This window comes from Cydia splendana, chromosome 5 (genome assembly GCF_910591565.1).
Source record: "Cydia splendana chromosome 5, ilCydSple1.2, whole genome shotgun sequence".
NCBI lineage: Eukaryota > Metazoa > Arthropoda > Insecta > Lepidoptera > Tortricidae > Cydia > Cydia splendana.
In genome coordinates, this window is record NC_085964.1 from 11,014,289 (window position 1) to 11,029,000 (window position 14,712).

General features: G+C 40.9%; 2 protein-coding genes across 2 annotated transcripts in view; one reads left to right on the forward strand and one right to left on the reverse strand.

The window, feature by feature from the left end:
• Positions 1-14,712, forward strand: part of LOC134790671 (uncharacterized) — a 333,743-nt gene that overhangs the window by 314,409 nt on the left and 4,622 nt on the right. The gene's annotated exons all lie outside the window — the stretch shown is intronic.
• The window catches only part of LOC134790644 (neural-cadherin-like), a 304,222-nt gene that overhangs the window by 260,105 nt on the left and 29,405 nt on the right, over positions 1-14,712 (reverse strand). The gene's annotated exons all lie outside the window — the stretch shown is intronic.

The window sequence follows — 14,712 nt, forward strand, 5'->3', positions numbered from 1 at the left end:
AAAGAAAGTACCGCAAAACGTGCGAGAGAGCGGGGTCAATAAAAATAGAACGCGAAATTCGCGGCGCCGGGTATGCAGCGTGGAGGGCAAGTACACAAATTCTAGCGGGCAACTCTCCGTCTACTGTAGATATGCGCCGCTAAACTGACATTTCAATACGTATAGAAATCCGGTTTGTACTTTCAGAACAGTTTGTATCCAGATAAAAATACGTCACAATATGTACCTATGTATGCACAATTATGCAAACTGCAACTGACTGTAAATAACTAACTACATTTTAGTTTTGTCGAGTTAGATATAGATGGATAAAATCAAATCTAAGTTGTTTTAAACAAGCAACCCCGGGGCAAAGCGGGGTTATGCAATTATAATAGTAAAATAATTTAAGTTACCTAACTGCCCGATTGGAACTTTAAGATACGTCAATTAATAGATCTAGAAACGATATGGAATAAATGTCTCAGTGTGAAAAGTGACGTCTTTGTTAGAAGAAACGTCATATTTTACATTGACATATCTAATCCATATCGTTTCTAGATCTATTAATTGACGTATCTTAAAGTTCGAATCGGGCCGTAACTCGCTTCCGCATCCGCTACCGCTACCGCGACGCTTCGCTGTCGTCGGACAGGAACGAAGGGCGCCGGCGGTGACTCGTAACGGTTGCTCTCATTATGATTGTATTCATTGTTTTTCGCTTCACGCCATCTTCCGTGTTTTATAATTTCGTGAATAATTCATGAAATCATTTATCTCTACTAATAATACGTTCACAACAATGTAGCTGTGACTGTTGTTTTTTACAACGGAGTCAATTTGTTTGAGGTTTTAGGGGATGAATGTTTATTTTTATATTTTTAACCTTCGACACAAATACGGGTGTTATGAATAAATTATATGTTTATGTACCAATTTATGTATATATAAACATACCTGAAAGACTAAATCTATCTACCTGCATTTAATATAAATAATTTAATTTTCGGTTCATAACGACGTGAATTCATTGTACGTGTACTAACACGGTCGTCTCCGTTGCGTGTCTGTGTAAATTATCTGTAGAATCGTTATTTTCCAAGAGCAACAACTCAATTTAGCTTTAGTTTAATATTTTTCTCAAACATGCAATGAAATGTCGTCGCTCCGGGCGTTATATCAGGCTTCGAAGTATCACGTTTAGGGCGGAGCAACTCCAGAGAACTGTAAAGGAATTTCATACAAAATTGAAGGCCTAGGCCGCGAAGTATTTTTTTTTTTAATTTCCATTTCACAGATATTTGTGACACACCATCGTGGCATTCAGCCATTAAAGTGGCAACACACTATCGCACCGCTTTAAAAAAAAACTATAGGCAGTATTTGCTTTATGGTTGCGTCGTAGCGCAAAAATAATAAAATGTTCGTTCCCCTTTAGGAAACCTCTTAATAACATTTAAAAAAACACAAGAAAAGAAACAAAAAGCAAGAAAAAAATTTATAGGGCTGTATCTCCTAAACCATGCGTCGTAGCCCAAAAATAATAAAATGTTCGTTCCTCTTTAAGAAACCCTTAATTAATTAAAAAAAAAACGAAAAAAAAACAAAAAAGACTTTATGATGCTGTATCTCTTAAACCGTGCGTAGTAGCGCAAAATTAATAAAATTTTCGTTCCCCTTATGGACCCTACGCACTGAATAACCTATCACATTAGGACATGAAACAATCATCATCATCAATTTTTATTATTATTTCATTGCATGTTTAAGAAAAGCACTATACATACTTCGGCGTGAAAAGGGGTTGTCGGCCTCATAACTATCCGGCATCACTACGTTCGGCCGTCTATATGCATTCGGCCGGCAACCCCTTACTTCCCAGCCTCTGTAGTAATGTACTATTATAATATGCTTAATATTTTTGCTGCCCGGTTAATAATAAGCCCTTTAATTTTATTGAAATACGTCTTGATTAAGGGTTCTCACTCGGAGTCGGAGCTATGTTGCAAGATCGATTTTGATTCGATTTAACCTTTATTGAAGTGAAAACTTCTTTAGCGGCGCTGTGCACTTTTTGAGGTGGGGAAAAAATTATAAACTCGAGACAGCGTAAGGCGTAACGCGTAAGGCATCTCTTCTCTCTTTCTACCGCACGGCGAAAATGTATGCCTGAGCCTGCTGTTTCATGTAGGCGGCGCAGGGCGCTTGCGTGATGTTATGTTATGTGTGACGGACAATGTCATTGTTTTTTTGATTTAAATGCCATCTAGTGAGTTTCCCTCAAACTGGTATTAATACTCACAGTGATGTGCTTAGGGGTTTCAAGTAATGCGACGATACAACGCTAGATGGCGTTAACCTCAATTATTTATACATAGTGCTGCAGACATTTTGCACTATATGGCCCTGTTATTAATATTTTGAGTTACAATGTCGTTGAGTTTTCACTTCTGCCGGCACTCCCGGAGTGCAACCCGTTGTTTTTTGAAGTGAAAACTTCTTTAGCGGCGCTAGGCACTTTTTGAGGTGGGGAAAAAATGATAAACTCGAGACAGCGTAAGGCGATCACGTGACCGTAAGGTTTAGATAGCCACTCATTTAGATGGCATTTAAATCAGTAAAGAAAAACTCAATGACATTACATGAAAAAGGTTCTAATCTTGTACGGGTTGAAATACGAGGATCTTACAGTTACATTCTAACTTTATATAATAAAGCAAATATAATTCAATAAAGCTACATCTTGATGAAATCGCTAATAAAAGTGAACTCTAGTACTGGTGAATAAAACTCAAAATATCATGACGAAATATATTTAGATGCGAGGTCTGCAAGGTAACTTTACAATTTATATTCGAATTTTAAACAATTAACGCTACAAATTTGAATTTCGAATTTTAAACAAGCTCACTGACCAGCAATTTCTGAACTATATAAAGTTTTTCAATAGAAAGGAGGATGGGTCAATTATACAATTATACATAGTGCTGCAGACATTTTGGACTAGTCATTGAGTTTTCACTTCTGTCGGCAGTCCCGGAGTGCAACCCGTTGTTTTTAGGGTTCCGTACTCAAAGGGTAAAACGGGACCCTATTACTAAGACTCCGCTGTCCGTCCGTCCGTCCGTCCGTCTGTCACCAGGCTGTATCTCACGAACCGTGATAGCTAGACAGTTGAAATTTTCACAGATGATGTATTTCTGTTGCCGCTATAACAACAAATACTAAAAAGTACGGAACCCTCGGTGGGCGAGTCCGACTCGCACTTGTCCGGTTTTTTTTATTATTGTTTAGTTATTGGAGACATCAGAATTCATCAGAAGCAAACAGACAATAGCTGTGTAATGCAAGTCACAAGTGATGTTATGTCCGTGTATAGGTCATAGGCGTGTCAATGCGATTAAGATCAATAACAAGAGCCGTCCAGTGTGGATTGATAAGCGAGGTTGGTCCATCGCTATGTCCTCTTGTATTGATTAATTAAATCCATGATAAAGATCATTCTACTAGACTGAGCATAGTACTAGTTAACCCATCATTAGCGCCTGCACCCACTTTTTGGAACCCACAATTTTTTAACACGTTCACTGTCCCTATCTCAATTGTTAATCTTACGGCTTTGTAATACAGACTTGTGGTGACCCATATACGGGGCACGGACAGTGAACGTGTTAATGCTGTTAGGTAGAGTTACAGTAGAAATTCGAATCTAATAGAGTAACCCAGGTGTACCCAAGTGGGTATTGGCCAAAGATGCGAATAAACACAGTTTACTTACATAAATAAAGGCGAATTTATTCCGTTACTAATTTCGATACTTATAGTACCTATAAGAGCGCAATCACGAAACTCAGTTGCGTCCTCTTTATGACATGTATGTACTCATATGATTTACAAATAACGTATGCGCAGTGAAATTTGGACAAAGTTCAATATTGTTTTAAATAAAAAAAACACCATTCTTTTTTAATATAATTATGTTCTTATAATAATGTATATATCAAGGCTTAATGTAAAAAATAGTTTACTCCCATGCCAGATGCTTTACGGCAGTTCTGTGGTACTTTGTCCATCGCTGTCGAAAACACAGATGTCGGCATTTTATTCAGCTCCGATTTTATTTTTCTAATCAAACTCTGTACATTTTTGGGACTAAAATTATTGCAATATACTCGCCTCTTTAGATTTGCCCAAAAATCTTCTATTGGGCGAAGTTGCGGAACATTAGGTGGATTTCATGTCTTCGGTACGTATGGGATGTTTAACTCCGCTATTTTGCTAAGGGTTTTTTTTTTGGAATAATGGCTTGAGGCTAAGTCTGGCCAAAACACTACATTTTCTCCTCTATGACTCGTATTTATGAAATCCCGCACTAATGGCAAACAACGTTAACAACGCTCTATGTAGCGGTCGGCGTTCACAGCTAAAGGCATGGCCAAACAGCCGGCGCGACGCAGCGCCGCGTCCGCGCCGCGCGACTGCGGCACATGCTAACAGGTTACCGACGTCAAACAGACTGCGTCCCGCCGGTATCACGCCCCGCTTCTGTCGCGCCCCGCGCCGCGCGGCCCCTTGCGTCCATGCGGCGCGTGCGCAGCGCTGCGCCGCGCGGACGCGGCGGCCCGCCGCGTCGCGCAAGGTCACATCAGTCGGATCGGACGTTAGGCAGCGAGCGGTGCGCCGAGTTCCCGCGCGGCCGCGCTGCGTTCGCGCGCGCGATGAGGGCGTGTTGAGAGCGTGAGGCCGGCGCGATCCGCGCGCGCCCTGTTTGAACAGGCATCGCGTCGGCATCACACGGCGCGGACGCGGCGCTGCGTCGCGCCGGCTGTTTGGCCAGGCCTTAAACCTGACTCAAAGAATACAGGCTTAGACATTCCGCGTCGACTGATGGCAAGCCATAGCAAAACTTTTTTAGGAAATTTTGTATGCTCAACATATTTCACGTTCTCATCGGTTGGACCATTGGTGTTCTCAAAATAGTAATTTGCCACTCGTTTCCATCTAACGTGAAATGTGACTCGTCATCCATAACGCAAGTGACAATGTTTTTAGCGTAAAATATTTCTTTGACTAATTTACGCAGCCGTACTTTCTGAGTGATTTCTTGGTTTTCAGAGACAGTGGGCTTAACTTTTCTACATCGCTTATCGATGCCCATGTCTTTAAGATATTTTTTAACAGTTTTGCCGTCAGTTTTAAATTTTCTTCCGAGCTCTCTATAAGATTTTGCGACACGGCCGGCCGTAATTTTCTTTAATCGAGCTCTCTCAGAAACCTTGCTCAAGCTGGAATAGTTTCCAGAACCAGGCTTTCTAGCAGTGGTTTTCTTCAAGGCAAAGGACGCCAGAATATTGTAAATAGTGCTTCGACTCTCACCCATTTGCACAAAATGTTCCACCACCTTTAATTTCGGCCATAGGGAATGGCTACTATAGAAATTACATACTGTTTGACGACGGCGTTCTTGTTGATTTACCATAATTACAAAATTAAACACCCAATCTTTATGAGACTTACCAAACTGATTGACAGATATATTGACTTTACATTGACAACACATATTTTTTATTTAGATTTTTGTGTTTTTATATTTTATATATACAAACTTTGTCCAAATTTCTCTCCGCATACGTTATCAACAAAAATTGCGTTCTTGTAAAAGCAAGCCTTGGCTGTTCTTGTATAAAGTGGCCTTGGCTGCAATTGAGTGGCGCAGTTTGGCGCGTAGCACTTTACAAGACCGTACAAAGGATCGCCCATGTGTGGCGACTGCAAGTCTCCGTAAACTTCAAAATGCGGACTCCATGGGAGGCAGTCTATGATCCACGTCCTCGCCGATCGGTGCTTGACGCTGCCTGTCAGGCTCGTCAAATTGCATGATTTAATCGCATGTGCAATTTGAAGTTATATGCAAGTGAACCCCATTCGTTAGTCGGAGTTATTGCTTCAGCGGAAAGTAAAGCCAACTATTCTCGTATCTGAATATTTGGTTAGAACAACGTGAAATTTTTTCCGATGAAAGATTTCGACCACTGATTTTATTGAATTGAAAACAACTTTTTTATTTATATGTAGACCAGGTACTAGGTAATAAAGAAAAAAAATCACACAATCGTGCTACAGTTGATGTTGTAATCAAATTGGTATTACAATATTTATAATTAAGGCCTTTCAATACTCTCCGGGAATAAACGCTCCAAAAGTATATGTCACCCTCGTTTATTTTTCCAAATAAATAGAGCTTTATCTCGACAATTCGCATTCAAAAGTATTTCCAACAGTTTTTAATTGTTCTATATTGTTAAGCTATCACAGAATGGTAGATACTTTTGACGCAATCTGATACGCTACTTTTGTTGCTGACTTGAGGTACTGCTGAGAAGAATGATGAGCCTAATTAACAACAAACTTTGCTGTTAACGTTAACACTTTAAAGGCGCAGCATCCAGTCTGAAGACGATCAGTATGCGAATCTCGCGCGTACTCCGCGCCGCTCCTTCTGCTTGCCGCAACTGCACGCCCAATATGCCGAAATTGCTACGTGATAACCTCGCAATATTTATACGCCTTATTTGCAGTACTGCGCACATTTAATATTTTTATTTTGTTTATGCATAAAACATTACTTTCGGTTGGTTCTTTTACCCGGCCCGGCCCGAGTACGTGCGTAATGCGCGAGTCGCAATGGAAATAAAAGGGTGACAGTTAAATAATGTGGTACCATCGAGCTGATCTGATGATGGAGACCGGAGGTGGCCATTGGAAATCTATGATAAAACATTGCAACCTTATTGTGTTTGTGATTGTTAAAATTGTCTCGATGAGTATCAGTTAACTGTTGAATAAACGTACAGTCAGCGACATAAGCTTGCATCAAATTTGTTTTTTTTACATATAACATTACTTATTAATAAAGAAAAAAGAAAATAGAAGAGGAGTAAGAAGAAAAAAGGAAGAAGAACATTACTTCCATTGCGTAGCCGTCTGACTGTTTCAAAACACTAGACTTTTTAATTAACACACAATTTGCACACAATTTTCATACTCCCAACTCCCAATGTAAATAAGTTACTCGGTTTCAACTTTCTGCGGGGAGCATCTCATGTGTTGATTACAAAGTTACTTAAACTTTTAGGGGTATACTCGTATTCCTGTTATCTTGGGGACTTATTCTCGTCAAGTCATATGGAAATGGCAGACGTTGTATGCGCTTGCTTGCACTAGAGGACCTCTACGTGTGTGCAAGCACGATACAGTGTTATTAATGTGGGATTATGTTAGGCCTCGTAATAAAAACCAAAACTAAACTTCACTTGTTTTATTTAAGTAATAAAAACTAATTATATGGAATATTTAACACCTTCACGCACGTTTGCTCGCTCACCATTCAAATCGTTCTCCCCGTCCCTTTCGCACCTCTTGTCATCCTTCTCTCTCCCTTACGTTCCGTTTCACGCTATCCCCTTACGTTCCATTCCTACATTCTCGGCTGTCCTGCACATCATTATCTGCCCTCAGATATACTTCACACGTTCATTCATCTGCTCATCATTCATTCAACATCATAAAGGTAAGTACACTGTAAGTATCTTAACTCTATTTTACATCAACTTAGTGCCATACTTTCAGTTAAAAAGTTACTATTAATTTAAACACATCTACTACACATCTAAGGAAATTGAGCATTTTAATATGGCACATTAAACATTTACTGAAATCTAGAAAACACTGTTAATATTTTTAACTCTCATCAATCATCATACATTTTAAACATACTGAAAACAGCTGGCAGCATAAGTAGCATAGAAACATTTTACAACTTTTTAACATTTTAGCTGCCTTTAAAATTTAACCAAACATAACATAGTAAAATATGCGTCTTAACCTAACATTTAGGAACCAGGAATTTCGTACACGAGATCAAGTCTATATGCAGAAGGTCCGTCTTTTATATTAAACATAAAATTTGCCAATCAAGGAATAAGAGATAAAGGGCTAGACTACTACCTGTATCACTCGCAGTCCTCCTCCGGCCATCGTTTCATGAAGTCCGCAGACGTGGCTGTCTTGTTGGGACCCTCTGTGCCGCTGTACAACTTCTCCACGTCATATCGGTCGTTACGCTTCACCTTGGTTACCTTATAAGGTCCGAGGAACTTTGGCTTGAGCTTAAGCCCTGGCCCGAACTGTGTCCTCTTTATCGCGACAATATCGCCTACCTCGTACTTGGAGCTCTGTTTCCTCTTCTTATTGAAACTTTTCTTATTTTCTTCCTGAATCTTCTGAATCTGTTCTTTAGCTTTCTGTCTTAGACTTTCTCTTTCTTCATCGAACTGGGATATGGTTTCCTGTTGTAAAAGGTTCAATATCTCGACATCCTCCTTGCACTTCATCCTAGTGCCAGTCAACAGCTGGAATGGCGAGGTATCTATACTTCTTTGGTAAGTACTGTTTATAGCTCTCTGTACTCGTCCGACATGCTTGTACCACGTAGATTGGTCTTCAATGCACAGCTTCGTTAGCATTGGGATCATAATGCGGTGCATCCTTTCTACCTGACCATTCGCCCTTGCTACTCCAGTGGTAATAGTCACATGCTGGATTCCTTCATCTTCACAGTACTTCTGGAACGCTAAACTAGTGAATGCCGAACCTCTATCAGTGATAATACGTGTGGGATTACCAAACGTCTGCTGCTGTAGCTGCAACTTACTGATTACTTCTGCGCTGGATGTTGACTTTGTCGGGTAGAGCCACACGAACTTCGTGAATGCATCCACAACAGTAAGTATATGATTATAGAGCTTCTTCGTCTCTGTCAGTGGTCCTATGTGATCCAGGTGCAAAGTATGCAGTGGAGTACCTTCTTTAGCAATAGGATTTAGAAATCCTTCCTGCTTCCCTTCTTTTCTGGTTGCTAATAAGCATGGTATGCAGCTTGTAACTACCTCTTCTATTTTCCTATCCATGTTTCTTATGTAGTAATCTTTGCTTATAGCTTCCTTCATCTTTCTCATAGCAAAATGACCGTTACTATGCACCTTCTTGATTACTTCTTTCTCCATTACCTTAGGCACCACCAGTTGCCGTTGGTCTCCTTTGTATAGTATGTCATTTTCTAAATAAAAGTCATTGTAACGTCCATCTTTCAAAATCAGCTGTCTAATGGCATTGAGCTCCTCATCTCTTTCTTGAGCTTGACCTATCTTCTCATGTAGGCTTACTACTGCGGCCACATATGGGTTCCGGCTAAGCGCATCTGCGTGAAGTTCGGTATGAAGCTTCGGGTTGAAAATCTTGAGAACTGGCTCACTCATCAACTTCTGTTTCAAAATATTGAATGCTTCTTGCTGCTCAGGACCAAATATAAACTTTACATCCTTTTTCATCAAATCTGTCAAGGGTCTGGCTATCTGTGCATAGCCCCTTATATACTTTCTAAAATATGAGGTTAATCCGATGAAGCTTTGGATCTGCTTGACATTCCTAGGCTCAGGGTATCGCGCTACTGCCTCCACCTTCTCTGGACTTGGCTGTACTTGACCTTCTTTAACCAGATGGCCTAGGTACTCAATCTCGCTGCATATCAGCTTGGCCTTCTTCCAGTTAATTTCAAGTCCATACTCCGCAGCAACCTCCAACACCCGTTGCAGCCTTAGCAGTGCATCTTGCTCCGTCTGGGCTGGAATTATAATGTCATCTATGAATACCATCATTACACCTTCTTGCATCAAATCTTTAAATATAGTGGTAATAAACCTCATGAAATACTTCGGACTGACTGATAACCCAAAAGGGGCTCTCAGGAACTCCCATTGGCCGTGATGGGCCACAAATGAAGTGTAGGGCACAGACTCCTTACTTATTTTTAAATGGAAAAACCCATTTTTAAGGTCTAACACACTGAACAACTTAGCATCTCTCAACTTGTCAATCAAATCCTCGATCAGTGGCAGGGGAAATTCATCTTTAACCATCTTACTATTCAACAATCTATAGTCAACACACACTCTGGTTGAACCATCTTTTTTCTTGACAAGGACTAGCGGGCTACTATATTCGGAATAACTCACCTGTATAATTCCTTTTTGCATCCACTCATTAACCTGTTCCTCCACAATGTTCTGCTCCACTATGGAAAGCCTTCTGGGACGCTGCGCCACTGGAATGTCATCCTTAAGAATGATTTTCAGCTCGATCGGCGCCTCCCTAGTCTGCACGGGTTCGTATTCGGAGACCAGGCGCTCGACCTCTTCCCTAACGGAACCATCGCGTACGTGATCTGAAACAGTGAACACCTCACACACACATTCCACACGCGCTAGCCATCCCTCATCCTCAAGTGGCAAAAACTTAACGGAACCTTTGCACATAACCATGGTCACAGTGTCAAGAAATTCCCGACCTACAATACATTTATACGGCATACAATCATTAGGTACAACGTGAAATATAGTATCGTCATAGCACGTCTCGTCGATAATCATATTAGCGTAGAACTTGCCGTAAGGAAATACATCTTTCATTCCGAGTCCGGTAAACACAGAGTCGTCATCGCAAATTTTCACATTAAGTTCGTCGAATGAGTCCTTACTTATCAAATTGAATCCACTGCCCGAATCAATTAACGCCGATATTTCCACACCGCACAAATTAATCGACTTCATCGGCTTTTTCTTATAAGTTTTCGTCTTCGCATCGTCATTTTTAGTCGCAATGTTTACATCATGCCGGTAACTGTCAACGCTGTCATCCGCCATATTGACGTCTGTCTCCTCATTGGCCAGAATTCCAAACATGGCCGACTGCCGACGAATATCCACCGCTGCAGGCTGCTTTACCGACGGAGATGCTTGCTGTCTCGCTTTCTCACCCGCGCCGCTTATGCGAGACTGCTTTACCGACGAATCCGCACCGCCACCGCCACCGCCAGCCGCGCCGGCGCCGCCGCCGCCGCGTTCCTTCGATTTCGATGGACACTCTCTGCTTATATGCCCAAAATCGTTGCAAAAATAGCATTTCACCCCTTTAGTACATGTTACCGCCAGATGATCTTCTTCACCACATTTGTAGCACCTTTTTGATGATGACCTTGAACTATTATACTTCGTGTCCTTTTCTATCTTATTAGGTTTAGCTTCTTTATCTTCTTTCTTCGTTTTAGTCTTAATTTTTTCATATAAAAGCAACTTCTCCTTGAGTACGGGATAAGTAGTAGCCCCGTACAATATAGATTTATTAGGTTCGTAGTCCGTAATGCCGTCAACGATGTATTGTATCGCGACGTAATCCGGAAACTTAGCTCGCTTACCGAGCTCTTTCATAATGAGCATGTATTGATAGTAAGACTCTTCTCTTCTCTTCTTTCTGTTGCCCATAAGCTCGTGCATTTCCTTAGTGTTGATTGCATCCGGGAACTCTTTAAGCAATGCCGTCTTGAGCTCGTCGTACTTCTTAAAGGTTTTCTCGGATTGCAACCATAACGCCGCCGTGCCCACCAAGCATCTTCGCGCCACCACGAGCTTCTGTGCCTCCGTCCAGCTGAAGATTTCCGAGTTATCTTCTATATCTTGCGCCCATTTCGACGCCGTGTGTGCTTTATCGTCGCCGCTAAACTTCGTGATACTGTCCGTCATGACAGTGAGATTTAAAAGACTAGCACACGCGTCCGCCATTTTCTCGTCTTGAATATCTGAGTTTAGAATATTCAAAATGCTATCTTCGTCTTGATCGTCGTACATCAACTCCTTTTTTTCGTCGTGTCGTCGTGTTGGAATGGAGAACAATCTTCTTTCGCCGTGTTCTGGTACCGCCGCCGTCTTTCGCCGGTACGCGTTGCGCACGACCACGTGCCACCGTCGTTCAACTTTTTGGTTTTTAGAGGCAATCCCGGACGAGCCCCCAAAATTATGTGGGATTATGTTAGGCCTCGTAATAAAAACCAAAACTAAACTTCACTTGTTTTATTTAAGTAATAAAAACTAATTATATGGAATATTTAACACCTTCACGCACGTTTGCTCGCTCACCATTCAAATCGTTCTCCCCGTCCCTTTCGCACCTCTTGTCATCCTTCTCTCTCCCTTACGTTCCGTTTCACGCTATCCCCTTACGTTCCATTCCTACATTAATATAATATTGAATACTCGTTTATCGACATAAGCCCTTGGGATTCGGGTCCGATAAAGGTTAAATCGAACAAAGTATTATCACGTGGATGGAAACGCATGGCTTTAGGAGCCAATGATCCGGGTACACAAGATTTGGAAGGATCGCGCTATTCAAAGGCAAACTAAGGTCACGCTGGTTCGCTGACTACTTACTACCCTGGTTTGTTGCTTTTCTATTCCTTAAGGCAACGAAAACTGAGAAATACGAGTAACGAAAACATGCAAAGCCATATCGAGGACGTGCGAAATTGTCAACAGTATGTACCTAAGTGCAAACCACTCAATGCCTATGGAACTGGAGTTAAACTAAGAAAAGTCTGCAGAGATTTTGACAGCACACGCAGTGCAGGTGTTATTTTAAACGTCAAACTTCTATGAAATTATGACGTATAAATAATACTAGCACTGGGTGTGCTGTCAAAATCTCGGCAGATTTTTCTTGCTCTAACTCTATGCATAAATTGGCTACTGTCCTTACCTAAACTGCATCTTCGCGCGCTTCGGCCATCTCTCGCGAATGAAACATAGATTTTTGGTTTCTTAATCCCCATAAAACCATATCCAAAACTGCATTAAAATCGTTTTCGAGAACCCGATGTATTTATAATAGAATATTTAGTGTGCTATTCGGTATCAGATATCGAACCACAGAAGGAACTTGAATTCCTTGCACGTAAACAAAGATAACAATATAAATTTACGATCGAAAAGCAGTTTACTATTTTATAAAGTTTCACGAATAATATTAGTATTCGCGATACATCAAGGAAATGGTGTATTGGAGAGGTAAGCACTGAGCGGGATTATATTCGCTATTGTGCATGTGAGACAGATATAGGGATGAAGAGCTTAACCGGATTAGAGCCCAAGCGGCGGCTGATTATGCCGCTGCTTGATTTACGATGACGCGATACGGTGCGACCTGCTTACCTAACAGACCTACTCGCCGAAATGGACAATTTATAGTGATACACATACCGATACAATCAATTCCTACCCGCTGTCCCGAACCCAAGCGAGAAAACACTGAAATATGAGATACCTACGCACATGTCAATTTACACGCGAGAAAGGGTCGATCCGCCGCCGCTACAACACAGTTCTTACAAATATATAAGGCTAGAACGACTTATTTTCAGGAAAGAGGTCGACAAGGCTCGAAACTTTTGAAGTTAGACAATATTTAAGAGCGAAAAAAGTCATTTAAATGCGGGCGGTGGTAGTGATTAGGCCGAGGATTGCGCCGGCAGGCTAACCTTACGATTCCACAAGAGGATTTGACCTTTCTTAAAAGCTTTCCGGCATTTATCCAAGGCAGGTACTCGATTGCACTCGCAAGGTAATACTCGTACTATCTTCATACACTTGAAATTTGCGTAACTCGTTCGTGGCTGAACTTAACTTACATTTTCTTGGTTAGCATCCAGAACTTTAAAGATTTGTTCCCATATAGAGATGACACTGGTAAAGCGAGCAGAAACTTTGCCTCCTTACTATGCGGACGAGGAAGGAATACGATACAGCGACCAAGCATGTCACATATGGTAAATTATCGATTCTGAATGAAAATAAATTTGTTTTCCATCCCCGGAAACGTTGAGCCTTTGATGGTTTAACTAAGAACATTATCCACTGCCGAAATGTATGTAGAATGTACCAAATGATGCTTAAGTATAAAGGATTCACGAAGGTTAAAGTCTTGTCGAGTATATCACGTGAACGAGAGTTCAATTGTGCTTATCTGTAAACAAGTACGTGTATTTATACGCATGCGACTATACGTAAATAAACATAAAGGGTTGTTTACGTATGATATAAAGGATTGCGGAATCAACGTAAGTGGAGGGACAGAACCTTCTAGATACATACACCGCCGTACTATCCCAACCTAACAAATCTGACAACACAAATACAGCACCGAAGTTCTATCAACTTTAAATTAAGAGAACTTACTCAACAAGAGTTGTTTACGACGAATGATATTGCTTCGTCCCAAAACAAAATTACATGAATGAATGCTTTCAGCGTAAAAAGCTATTTTGAAAGTAGCATTATTTATATAAGCATTTTGTACGTATTTATTGTCTAGCATTAGATTTATCGATTGTTCGATTCGTTGAATATGTTTTTAACTGTTTAAAAACTCATGCTATCATCATAAGCTGGCAATAATAATGTTACTTGAAACAGACATGGCGCACTCCACACTTTAGGAGGAGCATTACGCGTACAATTCCATATGATCTTTTTAAATAAGCATTATATAGTCCCTTACAAAGTCGATGCGCAATCGAATTAGGTATGGCTATGGCGCAAACGGATACCGAAACTGCGAAATCATAGGTAACGATTTTTTCACGCGTCAATGACATTCGGCGATGTATGCTCGCACGTATCTACTCTGCACGGTGACATTATTCATAGATTCCACGAAAAAAAAAACACCTAAAAGCAGGATTGCCACCGGTATGTGGAACAAACATATTTCAGTACCTACAAAAATGCTTGTGCCGAACAGTAGGTACCGCACCCTGATGGAATCCCGCCTTAAGACTATGTGTTA